Raw genomic sequence first — 22,208 nt, 5'->3', positions numbered from 1 at the left:
ACAATAATAGCCATTTCAGCAGAGAACACCAAGGGCTGGGTACCAAGTTAGGGGAAGGATGGAAGATCGCCAGTTTGATAGGCCGCCCATGACATATGCCCTTCTATTGAAGAAGTTGAAGGACCTCGGGTTGGTATAATTTAGGACGTTAGCTCCGTTAAGACCAGATCAGAGGCCTGCAAGTTATGATGAGAACGCCAAGTGTGATTTCCATTCTGGTGCTCCCGGGCACAATATTGAGGGTTGTAAAGCTTTTAAGCATGTTGTCTAAGACTTGGTGGATTCCAAGGCCATCAATTTTGCACCATCGCCGAATGTTAATGCTAATCTCATGCCGACACATGGTCAGATGGGGGTGAATGTAATTGCTGAGGATCCAGGCCGTATCTGCGCTGTGGGTGAAGAGACTGACAATGATTGCGAGCTCGACTCGTGGATAAAACCGTGCGTACCAGGAATGGAGATCCAGAACTGGAAGGCCGAAAAGATCATCACTGTCACTCTGTGTGAAGAGTAATATTTCTGTTTGTTAATTCTGTTTGCATGAAAGCCATACGTTTTGCCCAAAACGTAATGGTTCATTGTAAGGGCCACCTCATGTGTTTCATTTGGCGATAATTTGCATCATTAATAAACGGATGTTTTTCGCATTAAAAACGGTGTTCTCTGTTTTTCATTTATTTTTGCAGTTAAAAAATAATAAAAATGGCAACGTTTGTTTTCATTTTTCATCCTGTTAATTTCTCTCGTTCCGACTCTAAAGCAACGCATGAATCAACATTCATGTAGATGCGATTATTCTCCGGATGTCATTGATGACAATCCTGTTACACCCCTATATGATTTCGATAACCCGATATATCATGCCGAAGAAGAAGGCGAAGAAGATTTTGAACTGCCGAAAGAGTTAGCCAGGTTGTTGAAACAAGAGGAAAAGGTGATTCAACCGCACGAGGAGCAAGTTGAGATTGTTAATCTGGGCACCGAGGAGGTCAGAAAGGAAGAAAAAATTGGGGCTGCTTTGGAGGTGAATGTCAAGAGTAGAATGGTAGCATTATTGAAAGAGTATGTTGATATCGTCGCCTGGTCTTATCAAGATATGCCAGGGTTGGATACCAATATCGTTGTGCACAAGTTGCCATTGAGAGAAGAGTGTCCTCCAGTAAAGCAGAAGTTGCGCAGAACACGACCAGAGATGGCCATGAAAATTAAAGAGGAGGTACAAAAGCAGTTGGATGCTGGTTTCCCAGCTGTCACTAATTATCCGCCTTGGGTCGCGAACATTGTGCCGGTACCGAAGAAGGATGGAAAGGTGAGGATGTGTGTGGGCTACCGGGATTTGAATAGAGCTAGCCCGAAAGATGATTTCCCATTACCTCACATCGATGTGTTGGTAGATAATACAGCTCAATTCTCGGTGTTTTCCTTCATGGATGGCTTTTCTGGCTATAATCAAATTAAAATGTCGCCAGATGATATGGAGAAAACAACGTTCATCACACCATGGGGCACTTTTTGCTATAAGATGATGCCATTCGGTCTCAAGAACGCCGGTGCCACGTATCAAAGAGCTATGGTGACTTTGTTTCATGATATGATTCATCATGAGATCAAATGCTACGTTGATGACATGATAGCGAAGTCCCAAACAGAAGAGGGGCATTTGGTAGACTTGGCCAAGTTGTTTAACCGACTGAGACAATTCAAATTGAGGTTGAATCCGAATAAGTGCACTTTTGGAGTGCGGTCCGGTAAGTTGTTGGGGTTTATTGTGAGTGAAAGAGGAATCGAGGTTGATCCTGCTAAAGTAAAAGCGATACAAGAAATGCCTGAACCAAGAACAGAAAAGGAGGTTCGTGGTTTCTTAGGTAGATTGAACTACATTTCACGGTTCATATCTCATCTAACAGCCACGTGTGAACCCATATTCAAGTTGTTGAGAAAAGATCAAACGGTCAGGTGGAATGACGATTGACAAGTGGCATTTGAAAGAATAAAAGAATATTTGCAGGAGCCTCCGGTTCTGATGCCTCCTGTGGAGGGGAGACCGTTAATCCTGTACTTGACAGTCCTTGAGGGGTCTATGGGGTGTGTACTGGGGCAGCATGACGAGTCTGGTCGAAAAGAGCATGCAATTTACTATCTTAGCAAAAAGTTTACCGATTGTGAAACAAGATATTCACTGCTCGAGAAAACTTGTTGTGCTTTGGCATGGGCTGCTCGCCGACTGAGACAGTATATGCTGGTTCATACCACTTTGTTGATTTCCAAGATGGATCCGATCAAGTATATTTTTGAGAAGCCAGCATTGACCGGACGGGTTGCGAGATGGCAAATGATTTTGACTGAATACGATATCCAGTACACTTCTCAAAAAGCAATAAAGGGGAGTGTATTGTCTGATTACCTCTCCCAACAACCCATTGAGGATTATCATCTGATGAAATTTGAGTTCCCTGATGAGGACATCATGTTTCTTAAATCGAAAGATTGTGAGGAACCTATCCCGAAGAAGGGGCCTGACTCTGAGTCCGAATGGATTCTGATGTTTGATGGGGCCGTTAACATGAATGGAAGTGGAGTTGGTGCTATTTTGGTTACACCGAAGGGATCCCACGTTCCTTTTGCTGCCCGGCTGACATTTGAATGCACCAACAATGTGGCTGAATATGAAGCTTGTATCTTGGGTGTCGAAGAGGCGATTGATTTGCGAATCAAGAACCTTGTTATTTATGGAGATTCAACTTTGATTGTGAATCAGGTTAACGGAAAATGGTATACGCATCAATCCCACTTAATTCCATACCGGGATTATACGAGGAGATTGTTGACGTTCTTCACCAAGGTGGAATTAAATCATGTGCCGAGGGAAGAAAATCCTTTAGCAGATGCTTTGGCTACTCTGGCTGCTTTGATTAAAGTGCAGTGGTGGAATCAATTTCCTAGTGTTGAGGTGGGACGGCTGGATAGACCGGCTTATGTGTTTGTTGTCGAAACAGTGCCTGATGATGAAAAGTCATGGTATTATGACATCAATCGTTATCTGGAGACCCAAGAGTATCCCGAGGGAGCGTCTAAGAAGGACCGAAAGACTCTGAGGAGGTTGGCCATGGCATTCTATCTGAATAAAGATGGGGTTTTGTACAAGAGAAATTTTGATTGGGTTTTGCTCAGATGTGTCAATGACAACGAAACAAGTCAATTGATGAAAGAGGTGCACGAGGGATCGTTTGGTACCCACGCTAGTGGGAATGCGATGGTGAAAAAGTTGCTAAGGGCTGAATATTATTGGATGACAATGGAGGCTCAGTGTTTCAATTTCGTGCGGAAATGTCATAAATGCCAGATTTATGCTGACAAGGTGCACGTGCCTCCAAATCTGTTGTGTTTGATGTCGTCTCCGTGGCCGTTTGCTCTGTGGGGCATTGATATGATCGGAAAGATCGAGCCTACAACTTCGAATGGGCACCAGTTCATATTAGTGGCTATTGACTACTTCACCAAGTGGGTGGAAGCGGCGTCGTATGCAAACGTGACGAAACAGGTCGTGGCCAGGTTCCTGAAAAGAGACATGATTTGCAGATATGAGGTTCCCGAAAGAATCATCACCGATAACGGTTCTAATCTCAACAACAAGATGATGGTGGAACTATGCCAGGAGTTCAAGATCGAGCATCACAATTCTTCTCCTTATCGTCCAAAGATGAATGGGGCAGTCGAGGCGGCTAATAAGAATATTAAGAAGATTGTGCAAAAAATGGTCGTAACCTATAAGGATTGGCACGAGATGTTGCCGTTTGCATTGCATGGGTATCGAACCTCAGTGCGTACATCTATTGGGGCAACGCCTTTCTCACTTGTGTATGGGATGGAAGTTGTGCTACCAGTTGAGGTCCAGATTCCGTCATTGAGAGTCTTGATGGATGTGAAATTGGAAGAGGCTGAGTGGGTAAGGACTCGGTATGAAGAGTTGAGCCTGATTGAGGAAAAGAGGCTGGCAGCCATTTGTCATGGGCAGTTGTACCAGCAGCGAATGAAGCGTGCTTTTGACCGAAAGGTGCGACCTCGTGTGTACCATGTGGGAGATATGGTGTTGAAAAGGATCCTTCCTCCTCAGAACGATCGTCGGGGCAAGTGCACACCCAATTATGAAGGTCCATTCGTGGTCAAGAAGGTTTTCTCTGGCGGAGCCTTGTTGTTGACGACCATGGATGGCGAGGATTTTCCATCCCCTGTGAATGCGGACGCAGTTAAAAAATACTTCGTATAAGAGACCCGCTGGACGAAAAGAATAAAATAGTCCAGGCAAAAATGGGCATCCCAGCGAACTAGAAAAAAATGAAAAAAAAGGTTCGGGCAAAAATTAGGGATAAAAAGGAAAAAACTGTACACCCGGCAGGTCGAAAACCCTACAAGGGCGGCCTGGGAAAAAAAGGGTATCCTGGTGGACTGAAAACCCGAAAGGGCGATCCAGGCAAAAGAGGGAATGAAACGAACAACTGCGTCTAGCATGGTCGTTTATATTTTGGTTAAGACACATGGATAATCTGAAAGCGGAGATCGGTCGAAAGCGCCTTGTTTCAGAAGGCAGAAAGTACGGAGAGTCTTGAGGACATATGGGTTGTAACCGGGTTGGAACTTGATAATATCACGGGTTCACATTGCCATTAGAATAGATTTTCCTTTTGTGCGCAATTACCTCTTTTCAGGGATTGCTTCCTGTGTACTGCTCAGTTTCGAGCCACCTTTTTCAATCAATAAAATGCATATTCAGTCAGATAATTTTGTTTTTGTTTTCATTACCGTTTTGATTGCAAAAACATCAGTTTATTTTGATAAAGAATCTTTGCATTTTGAGACATAGGGGTCCCTTCCAATGCATGTTTATAGGATTGAAAACTTGAAATCTTATTCGGAAGGTTGAGTGACCTGGATGTTGAAATTTTGGCACGCCCGGGGCACGTTTTATCTAACGATCTTTTTTGCAGGTGCTGTTGGTTTATTTTCACTCACTTGCAGGTTGTGATATGAAGCGTTTTTGACAAAAGATTCCTTTGAAGTCCAATCAGGGACAAGGAGTTGAAGAATGGTGTAGAGACAGCGAGAGAAGTGCGACGATCCTAGAGGGTTAATCAAGAAGACTCTTCAAAGTATGAAGAATTGGAAAGTTGGCACGAATCTAAGGAGGTCGAAGTAGGGAGAAGTCGAGGATACAAGGTGATGAGTCGGAAAAGACAGGATGAGTCTGGGAGCTCTCAAAGGTGGAAAATAGACACTGTGGTTAGATGGTGGATACCAATGTTCGCCGAGTCGATGGGTGTTCCATGTCGAAAGATTTCGTATTTCCCCAGCAGGTTCGAGGTCGGTGTTTCCTCAGCAGCCAGGCCTGAAGGTTGTTGTTTCCCCGGTAGGGGTGTGCGTTGGTAGTTTTTCCCCAGTGAAGTCGCCAAGCAGATCGAGTTCAGCGGAGGTCATCCCCATTGAGGGTTACTCTTTCCTCGGCATCAGTGTTATCCCAAGCAGGGTTAGAGATTGGAGTGATATCGAGTTCCTCAACAGAGTTGCTCGTGCCGTCCCCTGAGGGGGATACTTTTTATGCATTCATCATTTAGAGAAGCATAGCATATTGCATAGCAAATTGCGTAGCATTTCCATGGTTATGGAGCATTACGCTGTAAAACTCATGCATCGGCATTGCAAGCATAATCTAGTCTCAAGCCGTGGTTACCGTTTGAGAGTTGGTTTAGCTGGTTGGTGAAGATGTTACTCTGAGGAGTTGGGCATCGTGATTTTGAATCAACACAGTATATCCCAGTAGCACGATATTGGAGGAAGAGATTCCGTCGGGCGGAGATGGAAATGGAGATTGGAGAATGTTACGCGATCAGCGCGAAAATTGGGGTCCACCAGGAGAAAAGGAGACGCAGAGTGTCTTCTGGAGAACGGGGTTCAAATGGAGAACGGGGTTCATTGTTTGACAGCAAGAGTGACACGAAGTTGTCGGGGTTCAAAAGCGGTGATCAGGGATCATCCGCGCGAAGGAAAAAATATTTGTGTAGGGGTCCAAGGAAAAAAAAATCAGAGAAGTTTTGGGGTTCAAGAAAAGCAAAAAATAATAATAATTCCAAGCGGAGTGCAAATTGTTCGTTTGTTCTTGGTATTCAATCACTCTTCACCCTGATCATCTGAAAGCTGAGGCTGTTCATATCGACAGGTTCACGGTGGATTGAATAGGGGCAGCCTGTTCGTGGCTTATTTTTATTATTCCCAGCAGGGGTAGTTGGCCCGCGCACCGCCTCAATTATCATTTTCCTTATTTCTGCTGATGCTGACAGGCATGCAGGTTCCCGGTACTCAGACCGAAGTGGCATTCAGGCCAATTTTCCGATGTCCAGATCGAAGAAGTTTCCGACATTCATGTCGAAGCAACTTGTGGCATTCAGGCTAGTTTTTCCGGTATTCAGACCGAAGTGGCATTCAGGCCAATTTTCCGATGTTCAGATCGAAGAAGTTTCCGACGTTCAGGTCGATGCAATTTGTGGCATTCAGGCCAGGTTTCCGGTATTCAGACCGAAGTGGCATTCAGGCCAATTTTCCGATATTCAGACCGAAGTGGCATTCAGGCCAGCTTTCCGGTATTCAGACCGAAGTGGCATCCAAGACAATTTTATGATGTTCAGATCGAAGAAGTTTCCGACATTTAGGTCGATGCAACTTGTGGCATTCAGGCCAGTTTTCCAGTATTCAGACCAAAGTGGCATTCAGGCCCGCTTTTCCGATGCTCAGATCGAAGTCATTTCCAGTATTCAGACTGACTAGTGGCATTCAGGCCATGGTTACTTCTGTGTACCATTTATTTTGGTATCCTGGTTAACATTCTTTTTTGGTATTCGGACCGACTCTCACCGTACCAGACGGATTCTTCTTTCAAGACCACCGCTTTGCCGATTCTGACAGGCATTGTTACTTCATTTCACTCCAGTGCAAATTTTCAGGCTGTTATTGTATTCAATCCCTTGATACCTCGAAAGTGCGAAAGCCGCTGCTATCTTCTTTCGGGTCTCCAGTGGATTGAATAGGGGCAGCTGTAACACCTCAAAATTTGCCCTCCTCTTCTTGAGACTAGTTTGACACATTGCATTTCTTATTTTAGAGCATTAGGCATTGCATTTTGCATCTCATATGAAAATAAGAAGGTCATCCTCCAAAGTCTTTTCAAAAGATGGAGAAGTTACATGATTCAAGCCTGAGGGTTTTTATGAATTGATCATCAACCAACTAAGGGCAAGGGCTTCAGTTAGGGTTTCTTGATTCTTCAAAGGTCTTGAGCATCATTTTATCTGCAAGGATATCACCATCATCATGGCTCAAGTCATCATCAAGACATTTCAAGGTCATTTGAGGACCAAAAGTCAATTGTGCAGTCAACTGGGGGCTATGAGGTGGGGAAATGAGTTGAGACACCTCAATCATGTTCAAATGGGGTCAATTAATCAGTCTAAACATCCATCTTGAAGATTCAAAGGTCATGGCAAAAGTTACTAAAAATGGAAAGTGACCTATAATTCAAAGTTTCCAAATTTGGCAAGTTTTTGGTCCACTTTCAACTTGACTTTTCAATATCAAAGGAGTTTCAAATGGATTTTTGGTAAACATGAAAGTTTAAGATCTCTGTCTCCCCTTCCCAAAAAGTCCTAATTCATGTCTATATGATGAATGGTTGAGGAGTTATTGTCATTTGATCACAAGGTGTGCATGGAAATTCAAAATGGCATAACTTTTGATACAATGCTCCAAATTGGTTCATTCTTTTGGCAAAATGCTTCTCATGTTCAAGGCATCTCAAATTGACATTATTTGACTCAATTGTGCAAGAGGAGTCATGGCCAAAAGTCACATTATTTCACATTTGTTCAAAGGATAATATCATGCTACAAGTCAAAATTTACAAAGAATCAAGGCAAGGCTTCAATTCAGCATTCTTCATGGGCCATATTTGAGTGAAAATAAGCCATTGCCATGCATGAGAGGGGAATGTATGTTCATTATTTCACACATGTTCAAATTGAAGTGAATCTTCACCATTCATTTTTGGCTTAAGATCCAAGCAAAATAACATTTCAATCCTAGCCCTTGGTTGTTCATGAGTGAATTAGAAGCTTAACATGGGAGGTTACACGTGGATTATGGCCATGAGAGCTCACTTTTCATTTTTTGCATTTGGCTTCATAATTCACTAATCATGATTAGTACATGGCTAATATGATTATCAGTGTAATTAGCAAGGAATATAAATAACCAAACCCTAATCATAACTGCCCTAACAAACATTTCAGATCTAGAATTGGAAGAACTCTCTCAAATTTCTCTCTCTTAGAATTTCCATTTTCTCCACACAAACCTCAAAGATTCTTGCATATTCTTGATCCTCATGCTTCACTGAGCAAGAATCATCCACTGTTTGGAGCAATTCAGCCAGAATTCGAGTACATCAAGAGCATTCTCATGGCAATGGAAGTTGGAAATTGAAGCATATTCAAGAGGTTTCAGCCAGTTCTTCTTGCACAAAGCTTTAAAGGAAGTTCAAGGAGGTTGATCTGGAGCAGTAGAGCTTGAGAGATCGCGTATTCTGAGAGCTCCATTTCCAGGTGATGCAAATTTCATCCTCTCCTTTTGCTATTTTTAGGTTATAGACTTGTAGATCTTGATGTGTAGATCATGTACATATGCTTAGAATTAAAATTGAGTGAGAATTGAAGATGTTATGGTGAATGGAAGTTTGGATCTAGAAAATGTTTCTCTTCGATCTGCAAAACCTAGGAGGAATTAGAGAAAACTAAGGTGATATTTGGAACCTACGTTGGAAGACGAGTCGAATGGTACCGGTCTTGTGAGATTCTGGAAAAAAATTGGGCGGCGCCACCGCGCGTCTCGCCGGAGAAGACGACCGGAGCTGTAGCTCTGGCGTCTGTGTGTGTTAGGGCTTTGGATGATGTGGATCCATGTGGCTCATGCGTGGACATGTGATTGGGTGAGGGTGTTTTGACCAAAGCCACACGTGCGTGGACTGATGATTGGGCTGATGATTGGGCTGATGATTGTGTTTAATGAAACGCAGCGTTTCATTCATTTGAACCTGAGCCATTGATCCAAACGCGCGCCAGATCTGATGGTTCATGATTTTCTGGATTTAATTTGAATAATATTATTTCCCTCCATTTTCATTTGTATAATTCAATTATTTTAGTCATTTTAGAAAATTCATAAAAATTGCAAAAATAGTCCAAATGAGTCCCAATTTTTTTCATAGTTTTGTATTGATGTCTACTTTTTTATGATGTTAATTTCATGAATTATTGATGTCTGGATTTTTATGTGTGAATTTTTGAATCCATGTGGTGCCAAATTGATATAGTGTATTCAATGTGTTGTGAAATTCTCTATGTTGAACCTTCTGATCCAATTTTTTGCATACATGACATTCATACATGACATGAATTATTGGTCACTGGTTTGGATTTTTTCTCACATATTATCATCACTTTTGACACATAGAGAAAATGTGACAATTTGGGTCACATTCTTGACAATGGATTGGTGCATTTTTGTTCACATAGCATTTGCATCATTCTGGATTTGATATTTTGCATGTTGAACATTCATGGCATGAGAAACTTATACCAAAAATATCAAAGTCATTGCATGCATTTCTGATTTGATATGAATTTTCTAAGTTGGAAGTTCATTTTTGTGCATATTTTTGGTCATTGCATTACATAGGCCAGTTGAGGCACTTGGTTGTTGATTGGTTGCTGGTCCTTTTGAGAACATTTGATGGAGTGTTGGAAGGTATAATGTGTAGAAGATTGGGTTATGGTTTGGTTATTTGGTTAGGTTTTGAATCTTGTCTTTGTACTAGGGTTTTGTATATGAACTAACTTGGTCTTTTGTCTCAGGTTTGGACACTTATCATTGATGGTGGGATTTGTTCTCACTTTGTGAGATACAAAATGATTTGAGTTCTGACTTATGTTTGTTTTGTAGGTTTTAAGAGATGTGGTGAGCTCATGAGTTCATTTGAGTGCTTGGGCACTTATGCATTGAATTGTGTAACTGTTAGAGGGTTTCACTGCTTGTTTTCTGGTTGTATGACTGAAGTACTAACTGTTTAGTCTTTGTACAGGTACCTTAGTTGCTTGCTTGCTTTTGCTTTTGCTTGAGCATTGGATTATGGTTGACACACCACTCAGGTAATTAGCTTCTTACTTCATGTAGTCTGAAGTCCTGTCACCTTTTTGGCAGGCATTTTGCTGGCAAGTCCTCCTTCAGAGGCTCTGTTTGTGTTTGTTTAACATTGTGCCCAAAGACCTCCAAGAAGAGGCATGTTATATTTGATAAGACCTCCAAGAGAAGAGGCAATTGACGGATAGAAGGGATTAGTAGCCAATCCCCCGTTATTCAGTGTGTCGTTCTTTATGCTCGCACTACGTGCTGATGCTTCTGAACATGTGCCCCAGATCTTTTGTCCAGAGTCTGTCAAGTGGAAAAGGATCCCATTTTCTGGATCCCCACACTTTCTGTGTCATGAGCTCACCCAGGCCAGGGTTAAGAGCATGAGGTCTCATCCTCATTTAGACTTTGATCAGCTTCACCCTAACATTCAATGTCAGTGGTTAAGAGCTACAGATTACCCCTTACAGTTTGGCTTGTTTATCGAGGTTGATATGACCCCTCTTGACTAAAGCCCACCCATTGTTTGGGACTCTTGTATGGATATAGTGTGTGATGCTTGTTCACTTGTGTTGGTGTGTTTATTTGCTTTCCTTTTCTCATCTCCTTTTCTGTAGGAGTCGTACGATTAGCTTCGGATGAAGTTGAACGTATGTAGAGTTTAGACCTGAGTTGACTCGCGTCCAGGTTGAGTCATATTCTTGTTAGAGACCTCGATGTAGGGATATTTGATCGCATGACAACTATTCGGCTCGAGTCTTAGTCTCCCTATTAGTTTGTTGTCTCCCTGGTCTCTGGTTAGGAGAGTGTTTTACCCCTGTTAAGGGGAACTACGTCGCCCTGATTCTCATACCAGATGAGATACGTAGGCAGGATGTTGTGAGCAATCTCTCCGGGCACCCTTTTTCTTTTTTGCTGTGTTGTTTTCGTGTGTTTGTTCACCCTTTTCTTTTTTTGAGTCTCTGTTTGTTCACCCTTTGTTTGTTTTCTTTGGTGTGAGTACCTGTTTGTTCAGTGTGTGCGTGTTGCATGTTCATACCTTGGGGGTTTCTTCTGTTATTTGGGGTTCATTTGTGACGATTGTTGTTATTTGGGGTTCATCTCGGGGTTCATTTATGACGGTTGTCATTCATATTGGGGTTTATCTCGGGGTTCATTTATGACGGTTGTCATTCATTTGGGGTTCATATTGGGGTTCATTTGTGATGGTTGTTATTACTCGGGGTTCATATTGGGGTTCATCTTTGGGGTTCATTTGTGGTGATTGGTTGTACGTATCGGGAGCTTATTCCCTGGATATCTGGTTACTTTGTTGGGGTTCGTTCTGATAACTTTTTTTTCTTTGGTGTTTCCTGGTTAGCGTTTGTTATTGTTGGGAGTCGGACATAAGTCCATGTATTGGCAGTCTGTTTCCTTTTGTTGGTTATTGGTAGGAGTCGGATATAAGTCCATGTATTGGCATTCTGTTTCCTTTTGTTGTTGTTAGGAGTCGGGTGTAAGTCCATGTATTGGCATTTTGTTTCCTGTTTGTTATTGTTGGAAGTCGGGTGTAAGTCCATGTATTGGCATTCTGTTTCCTGTTGGGTGTTTCTTTTGAAGTCTCAGCGTCCCGTTTTGATGTCTTGTTTCAGCGTGCGTTAGCCGAGCTACGAGTGCTCTGATTCTCCTCTGGATAGAGAAGATACGTAGGCATAGGATGCGATGTCCTAGCGAGCATGTCTCCTTTCCCCGAACTACGTCGACTCTGATGTTTGTTTCTGACAAACTACGTAGGCCCAGGATGCAACATCCTGCCGAGTCCACTTCCTCCGTCTTCTTTCTTTTCCCCACCTGTTTATCAGTCCAGTTTGTGCAGTTTCTTTGAGCAGTTTAATAGCAGCAATCTTTTCTTCCCTTTGAGCTATCTTTTGAGCGGGGATCCCGTCGAGTACGGCGGACGTGAGGGGTGCTAACACCTTCCCCTTGCATAACCGACTCCCGTACCTTGTAATCTCTGGTCGTAAGACCGTTCCTTTCCCTTTCTTAGGTTAGTCCTGCGCTCCCTTTCCGTCATAGGATGAATAGCGTCAGTGGCGGCTCTGTATATTTTTCGCCGGTTGTTTTTCGCGTTGCGACACTAAGTCCATTTCTTTGCATTTGGTCCACAACAATCAAAACAAAAAAACACAAGCACAATAATATATACACAATTATGTGCTCAAGTGAGCAAAAGGCAAATGGCATTAACATAAACATGTGCTCAAGTGAGCAAAGAGAAAAGAAAATGGATAATATGTGCAAGAATAGTAAATTGCATAAAATAAATGTTAATTGTCAATAGTTAGTGTTAGTGGTTAGTGTGCCATAAGGCAAATTTAGCGCTATGTTAAGCAATCGTAATTGGACTTATGTAGAAGTCACAACTATCTGAGGCCGGTCAATAATAATATAGGCAACAACACAAGTTAGAAGTCTTGATTAGTGAACCAAGTTCCAACAACTTGCCATGCCAAAAAGAAAATGAGAATTGATCTTGTATTGGTTTAAGCCTTTGAATGATTTAGAAGACAACCTATCCTTAATGCAAAGCCATTCACTTGATCAATTGATCAAGATGAATTAGATTTGAATCAAGGAAGATTAAATCTCCCTAACCAATGCTAACTTATCAACCTTCAACTCATTGATCAAGAAGAAAAGAAGTAGAAGAAGAAGAAGGAGAAGATGGATAAGTGAAATGGAAATGGCAAAATTAAAGTGCATTAAATGAAATACAATGTACCAATCCTCATATGTTGACCAATAGCATTGAAAGTCAAGGTCAAACAATCAAAAACAAAAGTGAGATGAAGATTGGGAGTCAAGAAATGAATAAACTATTTTTGGCATTTTATAATATTTAAAATAAACTTGAATTAAAAATAAAAGAAAGTTCAAACTTCAAAATCACTTCAAATCAACCATGAAAGATCCAAGTAATTTATCCTAAGTTCAACAAGGTCAAACAAAGTTTGACAAAAAATTTCAGCATTTTTAAAAGTCAGAAACTATTTTTAATCAATTAAAAATGAATAAAAATAACTTAATTGAACTAAAATCTCAAATAAATCTCAAATAAATTTAAAAATTGATGAGAATATTTTTCCTAGATCCATCATTATTCAAATAGGTTAGGAAAATATTTTTGCATTTTTTGAATATCAAAAACTATTTAAAATGAATTAAAAATAACCAGAAAAGAGAAAATTCACAAAAAATATCAAATGACAAAATAAAAAAGAATAAAAATCAAAAATAGAAACTAGAAATTATTTGGAGACTAATGCAATTGGTCCCATAATTTTTGGATTAAAAATGAAAGAGATATTGATTTTTGAAATAAAATGGAATTTAATAAAACAAAAACAGAAATTAGAAATTGGGAAAAACGAGAGCCCTTGGATCTGAGCTCATTAATTGAGCTGGCAGATCCATGGATCCAGAGGCGCGCGCTCATGGTAAACCACGGTCAATGCAATCACATGGAGACCAAAGAAAAGTCATAACAAGCAATGGTCAGGATTCGATCTGGGAAACACATCCAACGACCAGGATTCAAACTGGCAACAGGCGGTCACCGGAGCCACCTTCTTCTCCGGTGAGCCTCCAGAATCCGGTCAATTTTGCAGGTTTTCAAACCTTAATGAAAATGCACGATCCTTATACCAAAATGGAGATGGGGTGATGTACATCACCCCTGTAACCTTGAATCACACTTAAGATTCCTATAAATGGAGAAATCTGAGGTGGAAGATTCAGGTATGCAAAATGCAGATCAAGGAAAAGCAAAATTGAAGCTACCACTAGCTTGCCTCTCAAGTGAGGACTTCAGAAAACATTTTGGCCAAGCAAATAGATCACAGAAATGAGAGATTCGAAGAAAATACCAGTTGAAGAGTAAGCTTGATTTCTGGAGAATTGGACTTGATTCTTTGCTTGCTTTACCAAAACAGAAGTTCAATGAGATGAATGATGAAGGTTTAGAAGCATAAGATCTAAGAATTCAACCAAATGAAGTTGAATTTCAGATCTGAAAAATTTGAGAAAAATGACAGTGCTTCTTTAGTGATGGCTATGGAGAGAATTCTGCAGCATTTCAGGTTAAATCAAGTGTGTGAAATGAATGGAATGAGGTCTCTATTTATAGGAGAAGTGCCAAGGAGAATGTGATCAATCAGTGTGCATGGCATGTGGAGCTTCATTGCATGGGCTTGCATGATCATGCACAAGGCCCAAAAACGATGCCAAATGAATTCTGAGCATCAGCCAAATGAAATTGGACGTGTGTCTTGCAAGGCAATTGCTTATGTACCAAGATTTCAAGTGAATTCCTCATTTGTACCTAAACATTCATCTCTTCGAAAGTCCCAATTAAAAAATCCAAACATGATCATGTGAGTAATGGTTGGAAAGGTTTTGATGTAAGGAACAATTGTTATGTTGGGCAAAAATCTATTTGAAATGTCGAAATTTATGAAATCTGAGTTTAAAGTGTAAGGTGCGTGACATGTCAAGGCAAGGTTTCTAAAATTGGCCAATTTTCAAACCCTTCTGTTTTGATGATGCATGCTTCAAGTGAAAACACTTCCAACATCAAAGTTGTAGATATTTCCAAGACAATCAAAATGGACTTAAATTTTGCATCATTTAGATTTTTGATGAAAGAGTTATGGGCACTTGAAGTTGGACTTTTTTGACTTTCAATGCATTTGATCAAAAAGGACCTATAATGTCTTGCATTATCACATGTATTTACTTTGAGATTTTGAAATTTTGTTCAACATAACATTTGAATTAGACATCATAAGCTTTCCAATTCATTTGATCCCACCTCTAAATCATAAAAAAAGAATGAGTTATGTTCTTGAGAAGTTGACCCAAGATTAGGGTTTCAGTCAAAATGACCTATAATGTATTGAAATGGAAGATGGCCTTCCAAGCTTCAAATCAATTTTTGATGAACATGAACGTTGTTCATATTGTTCTTAAGAACATGTTTTCTTTTGGAACCATCTCCATTTGACCAACACATCAAAAGTTAGGTCTCAGTGCATTTCAAAATAGTCAGATGAATTGACTGATCAACTTCTCAAGTCCACAACCCATATCTTAATGAATTGATGTTTGAGGACACTCAAATAAGTTCAAATATGCATTAAATGAAGAGTTAAAGAACTTCCCTTGATTGTATTTGATCATGGGTTGAGGTTGCTTCAGGAGCAAGGCATTGTGGTGCACAGATGAATTAGGGTTTCCTTGAAGAACAAGACCTCAAGCCCTTTGACTTGCTTTGATCAAAATGATGAATTGAGGTACGAGGGAGGCATATTTGATGAATGAGAGTTTTGGGAACCATTACCATGCTTGCTATCATCTCTTCTTGACCTTGTCTTTGTACCAATGATCTCCTAGAAACTTTGGACCTTGTGATTGCTCAAGCTATAAACAAAAGATGTTAGTGACATATTTTTGTGCTTTTGGTTAGTAAACAAAATGAGAAAAGTAATGATATACAATTCAAGCATGCTTGGTGATCTCAAACCACTCACAAGGAGTCTCACCCAAAGGCAAGGGGAACCAAGATGCTAATGATCCTTGAGGCAATGCCAAATGCAATGTTATGATGCCATGAGGGATCTTAGGGACAAAATTGGGGTCTTACACTGACTGGGAGAAAAGATACGAAGATTAGTGGAGACACCAAAGCGAGATACTGGGGAGATATCAAACATCTTCTGATGACGATCTACCTGCTGAGAAAATACGAACTCCGTTGGGAAGGCCGAAATTCTGTTGGGGATAAGGACACGCCGTTGGGGATTTGAATTAATCAACTCAGTTGGGGATAAATAAAGAAGCTCCACTGGTGTACAAACACTCTACCGGGGAACTTAATCAACACTGATGCCTAGAGATACCAGAAGAGTTACTGCTTGGGGAACCTCAGATGCTTCGCACTTAAGAACTTGCTTTTCACTAAAATGCTGTTGATATTCCTTTCACTTGCTTTGGAAAAGTTCTTGCTTATATATTTTAAAGAAAAATTGATTTTGATTTAAAAGTTTAATTTTAAAATGAACATGATAAAATTTAAAACTATTGGCTGAAGTAAATAAGAGTAGAAATAATTGGATAAAAGCTCAACTTTATTTATTAGAATGGTAGTCTGTAAATGACAAGACTCCATAGATTTTTACAAAGTTGAAAATGGTAACTTATATGGAAAAGGGTTACGTTGAATACAAATGACCCTTAGTCCTTCTACCAAATCTTGATATCCACTGTGCTCTTGACCGCTGCTGGAACAAGTCTTTCAAAATCACTAAAGATCAGCAGAATGCAGTTACTTGCCATAATCCCTAATTTTTGCATAAGTTGCCCCAAGGTGGGGTACTCAACTTATCGAGAAATTCTTTTCTGTTTTATTTCTCTAATTTTTCCTGGATCGCCCTTTCGGGTTTTCAATCCACTGAGACGCTCATTTTTGCCTAAGCCGCCCTTTCGGGTTTTAAACTTAGCGAGCTGTTCTTTTCTTTTTTTAGGCGAAGTATTTCTTGACTGCATCTGCGTTTAGAGGACGAGTGAACTCTTCACCATCCATAGTTGTAAGAATCAATGTGATAACATGAAATAGTATCACATTCTAGGACTCAATTTAATTAAATTATATTATTATTTACTTCAATTTATTTCATTTTATTAGGTATTACGCGGTATTTTCTTTCTATTTATCTCAGGTGGTTTATTTGAAGCACAAGTAAAAAAAGGAAGAAAAGGAGGTGCAAAAAGGAATGAAAAGAAGCAAATATCAAAGGCCAAAGCCCAGCCCAAAAAGCACAGGCGTTGTGCCTGTGACGAGCGTCACAAAGGTTGTGACGAGCGTCACGCTTTATCCACTTGTGTGACGAGCGTCACACATGGTGTGACGGACGTCACACCATTCTCCTATATTTTTGGCTTCAGAGACGTTGAGTCCTATTTGCACGCCAGACCATTCGCCACGTGAAGACCTTTGACGCGGAATGCCTTTGGAAACAGTTACAACAAGTGACCAATATAAATAGTAACCTTACGGAAAACACTGGAGGTTCCACGCTTCTTCGTCGTTTTCTCTTTTTCGCAATTTTTCTCTTCCAGCAGTACGAGCACATTTTTACAGCATTACTTTTACAACTTTTATATTGTTTCCTTCGCAGTTTCTATTTTCTTTTTTCAGCACTTAGTTAATTCTTTTTCGCACAATAGTTTCTACACCGGAAACTATTGTGTACCTTTCACCGGATCTAACCTTACGTTAGAATCTAGTTTTTTTATTCCTTCGCTTTTATTTTTCTGTTTGATTGAAGAATTCAAGAACAAATCCAACCGGCCTGTGGTGGAGTGTTCCAGACTGCTATTTAATTTCTCAGGTTCTTTAATTATTGTTTGAATTTATATATGCCCTGCTTCACTGTTTATTTATATTATTTTCCTGAGATCAATTTGTTTATGCATGATAATTATTTAAGTCTGTTTAGCATGTCTGGCTAATTTATTTAGGTATCGGTATGTAGAGTATGCGGAATGAAGGAATCAAAACCAAGTTGGTTTTATTAAGTTTAAAATTAAAATCACTCTTTTCACGGTCCCAATTTACAGGTTTAATAACAAGGTTTTTGTACGAAAGTAAAAGACATAAAGAAGTTAAAAGCAATAGAACGAGAGTTTGAGTTTTTGACTGGACAGTGTTAATTGGACATTAATTCTAGATCAGGGCGAGAGCAATTTTTAGAGTTAATTAAATTCTAATCTTTTTCAAAAAGTATTTTTAAAGATTGAATGTGAGGACGAGAGTTAAGCATTTGAATTTAATTATATAACCTAAGTCAACATAGCGAGAGTTTGAGATAAGGGTGTTTAAACGATTAGTGTTTTCTTAAAAAGAGTTTCTACGGATTCTATTGTTTTCAAAAAGTGGTTTTTGACTTAACTAATGAGTGACAGCTACGTTAATATAAAATCATAGTTTATTCAACAGAGCGAGAGTTTGAGATAAGACTTTTCATCAATGGTGTCAACTGAAAGGATTTATTTTAAAACCAAGAAACCAACAAAGAATTGATTCCCTAATTACGACGAACTACATACCGATATCCGCTTATTAGATATTTATTTTAGATCTTATTTTAGTTTTAGCTTTTCCCCCAAACAATCAAAGTATTACCTGCCTTAGCTTTACGAAGTAACCTTAGATAACGGTATATCGATTCATAAGTCCCTGTGGGATCGATATCTTTTAAAACTACGCGATAGAACTGTGCACTTGCAGTTTGTACCCCAAATTCGACTCATAAAGTCGCGATCAAGTTTTTGGCGCCGTTGCCGGGGACTTTTATTTAGTCGATATCGTAACTCTTCTGTTACGCTGTAGAGACTAAGGCTTTTCTTTTTCTTTTCTTTCTTTCGTTGATTTGTATGCCACACACTCGCTCACAAGGCGAGCCGTTCTACTTACGAATCAATGATATCGAACTATATCTCCGAGTCTTACGACGAATTCGGGAATATCGTGCTGCAAACAATCTCCCTCCTGTTGAACTTCCCGATTTCAAAAATATTTTCCCTTCGATACCCGAAATGGCAGAACCAGCTCGTGCTCTTCGAGATTACGCCGCTCCATCGCAAGATGAGCCGCATTCGAGTATTGCTCCACCCGCAATCGAAGCAAACAACTTTGAACTTAAACCTTCACTGTTGCAGGCAGTGCAACAGAACCAATTCTCTGGAAATCCTACCGAGGATCCAAACCTTCATTTATCCGTATTTGTCCAATACGCTGATACTGTTAAAGCTAACGGTGTCACTTCAGAGGCAATTCGACTTCGTCTTTTTCCTTTCTCGTTAAGAGATAGCGCTGGAAGATGGCTTCAATCTCTTCCTTCCAACTCAGTCACCACATGGAACGAGTTGAAGAAAGTTTTTCTTGCTCGATATTTTCCGCCGAGCAAAACAACTATGTTAAGAGCCCAGATAAATGGATTTAAACAGAAAGATAACGAGTCTCTTTTCGAAGCATGGGAAAGATACAAAGTCATGATGAGACTTTGTCCACACCAAGGTTTAGAGGACTGGTTAGTAATTCATACCTTCTATAATGGTCTCCTGTACAACACGAGGTTAACAATAGACGCCGCCGCAGGTGGTGCGCTGATGAACAAACCTTATGCTGATGCTTACCAACTTATCGAAAGCATGGCTCAAAACCACTATCAGTGGGGAAGCGAACGAACAATGGTAGAAAAACCTCAAACGAAAACTGGCATGTACGAGATAAGTAACCTTGATCATGTTAATGCAAAAGTGGATGCTTTGGTCCAGAAAATTGAAAGTTTAAATGTATCACCTCCAGCCACCGTGGTAGCCATAACTCAGAATTGCGAAGTCTGTGGAATCCAAGGTCACACTCCTGCAGATTGTCAACTTCTAACAGGAATCCAAGCGGAGCAAGTAAACTATGCTCAAGGAAGCCCCTACTCGCACACCTATAACTCAAATTGGAAGAATCATCCCAATTTTTCATATAAGAGTAATAATGCTTTATACGCACCTGGACAATCTCCAAAGCAAGCCCCAGCTATACCTCCGGGATATCAGAAGCCGGTCCCATCTACACCTAACAATAACGCCCCTAGGAAATCCAACTTGGAAATCATGATGGAAAACTTTATAGCTTCTCAACAGCAAACCAATAAAGATTTCCTAAACCAGAATGTACACACTGGCGAACAAATTAAACAACTAGCAAGTAAATTAGATGCCCTGGTGTAGCACCTCAAATTTGCACCTACCATTATACATACATTTTCATATTAGGTCATAGCATATCATGATCCATTGCATAGCATTTGCATTGTCCCTCAGTTGCCTCAAGAGCAAGCAATCAAGAATTAGGTCAAACTAATCTCCTGATCAGTCAACCAAGCAAGCAAAGGAATTTCTCATTGAACCAAGGCCTTGGGGTTTGTCCAACAAGTTCACATGGCTTGGAGGTCTATTTGAAGTATTTTGGTCAAGGGTTGAAGACTTGGAGATCATCAGTTCATACACAGACAGTCAAAAACCCTAAAAAGTCGACTGTCAGTCAAAGCAGTGGATGGTGGTCATTCTTGTGGAATTTGGGCACCATGATCAATAATCAAGAGTTCATACAACTTGGGACATCAGTTGAAGTCAAGTTCTCAAGGAATCAGGGTTTGGAAATCATCAGTCAATGCACAATCAGTCAGAAACCCTAAAAGTCAACTGTTGGTCAACTGTCTGTTTAATCAGTGATTGGATGATTGGAATTGGTTTGTGAGAGTTCATTCATGTCCAAATAGTCATCATATATCATGCCAAACACCATCATGGAGGAAGTTGAAGCCAGATCATGAATTTCCCGAAATGGAAACTGGGCCTGTAACTGAAACCTGCCATAAATGGAAAGTCTTGATCCTCAAACCTACATTTTGATACAAGCCTCAAATGAATTTTTGCCCAACATGAAAGTTGAAGATCTTGTTCTCCCGTTTCCAAAAAGTCCTAGAACTCTCAATTCCCATGTGTGGTTGGCAAGTTATGATCGAATCGATTTCAGAAAATCTTGAACTTCAAAGGGCCATATCTCTCAAACCGTTTGGCCAATTTTGGTGGGGTTTTTTCCTACAAGTCACATTTGATCCCCTCTTTCCAAAAATATAAATTTCATGTGCCAAAACTTCACCAATCAAAATGGCATATTTTGACCTTTTTCATTTAAATGTAAGTTTGACCAAGAGTTGACTTTTTGATTTAAACATTTTTTCAACATTTGGCCAATTGGAACAGCTCATAAATGTCATTTAGAATGTGTTTGCAAAGTCAAAGTATGCAGTACTTGCACCCATCATGAATCCATACTTGGTTGCTTGAATTGTAAGGAAAGTACAAATTCAACCATGCTTGTCCATACATTCCACCATACCATGATTTGTACTATGGAAACAGAAATCTAAACCATCATTTGCTGTCATTTTGAAGCTTCATTTAGCAGCATAAAAACCACAAAAAAAAAGGCCTTGCTAGCTTACTTGAACATTGGCCAAAGTACATGTTTACAACAACCATATCCCACATGGCCATGCTTTGTACCATGACAGCAAAATCATCACCATTTTCTGTCATGGCCATCCCCTAGTAGCAGACCAAAACCATTTGACAGTAGAAGAAGCATGTTTGACTCTCAAAAGAAAGAGGCACCTTGCTGTTGCATTTGAGAGATCTGCCAAAAAACTCATGATAAACTGGGCTTGGCTTTGCATAACAGTACACCTATTCATCCTTTGGAAATGCTACTGGCAGCCTCCAACCACACAAATCCTCATCCTCTCACTTAGCCTTTTCCTCCTCAAAATTGAAGCAACAGCAAACAGCATGGAGAGGCATGATTTGCTGTCAATTGAAACACAATGTGAAGCCTAATTGTGCAGCCAAGACCAACAGGAGGCCATACCCTGGCTGCTTGAAATGTGCAGAGCAAGTACAACCCCATCCCACAAAAACCATAGACCATGCTTGGCATACAAGACAGCAGAATTCAGGCAATTTTTTCTGTCATGGGAGGACAGTAATAGCAGCAAAAGCCATTTGTTCATATCCTCTAAAAACCTGACCTGGCTGTGGGGGCATTCGAATTTTTCGGTCAAAAACTGTTAAGAGCCAAGGCTGCACAATACAAAATACCTTTTTTTTTCCTCACCTTTTTCTGTCAAAACCAAACCAGAATGAGCAGCCACAAACCACACACCCTTGGCCATTTCTTCCAAAACCTGTAAAAATTCAAGAAGAACAAAAAAACCTGTCTTGCTAATCTCACAAAATCCAAGAGCTGCATTCAGTTTGTTTCTGCATTTTCAGTCCAAACTCCCATTGAACAAAACCAGCAGCAGCATCAAACACATCAT

General features: G+C 40.2%; 1 pseudogene; it reads right to left on the bottom strand.

Moving 5' to 3' along the window:
- Positions 1 to 19,248: 19,248 nt before the first annotated feature.
- LOC127134073 (uncharacterized) lies at positions 19,249 to 19,349 on the bottom strand (annotated as a pseudogene).
- Between the last annotated feature and the right edge of the window lie 2,859 nt (positions 19,350 to 22,208).

The sequence above is a fragment of the Lathyrus oleraceus genome, chromosome 3 (assembly GCF_024323335.1).
Source record: "Lathyrus oleraceus cultivar Zhongwan6 chromosome 3, CAAS_Psat_ZW6_1.0, whole genome shotgun sequence".
Classification (NCBI taxonomy): Eukaryota; Viridiplantae; Streptophyta; class Magnoliopsida; order Fabales; family Fabaceae; genus Lathyrus; species Lathyrus oleraceus.
The sequence above is the reverse complement of the archived record's forward strand: the minus strand, read 5'-3'. Positions and strand labels throughout refer to the sequence as shown.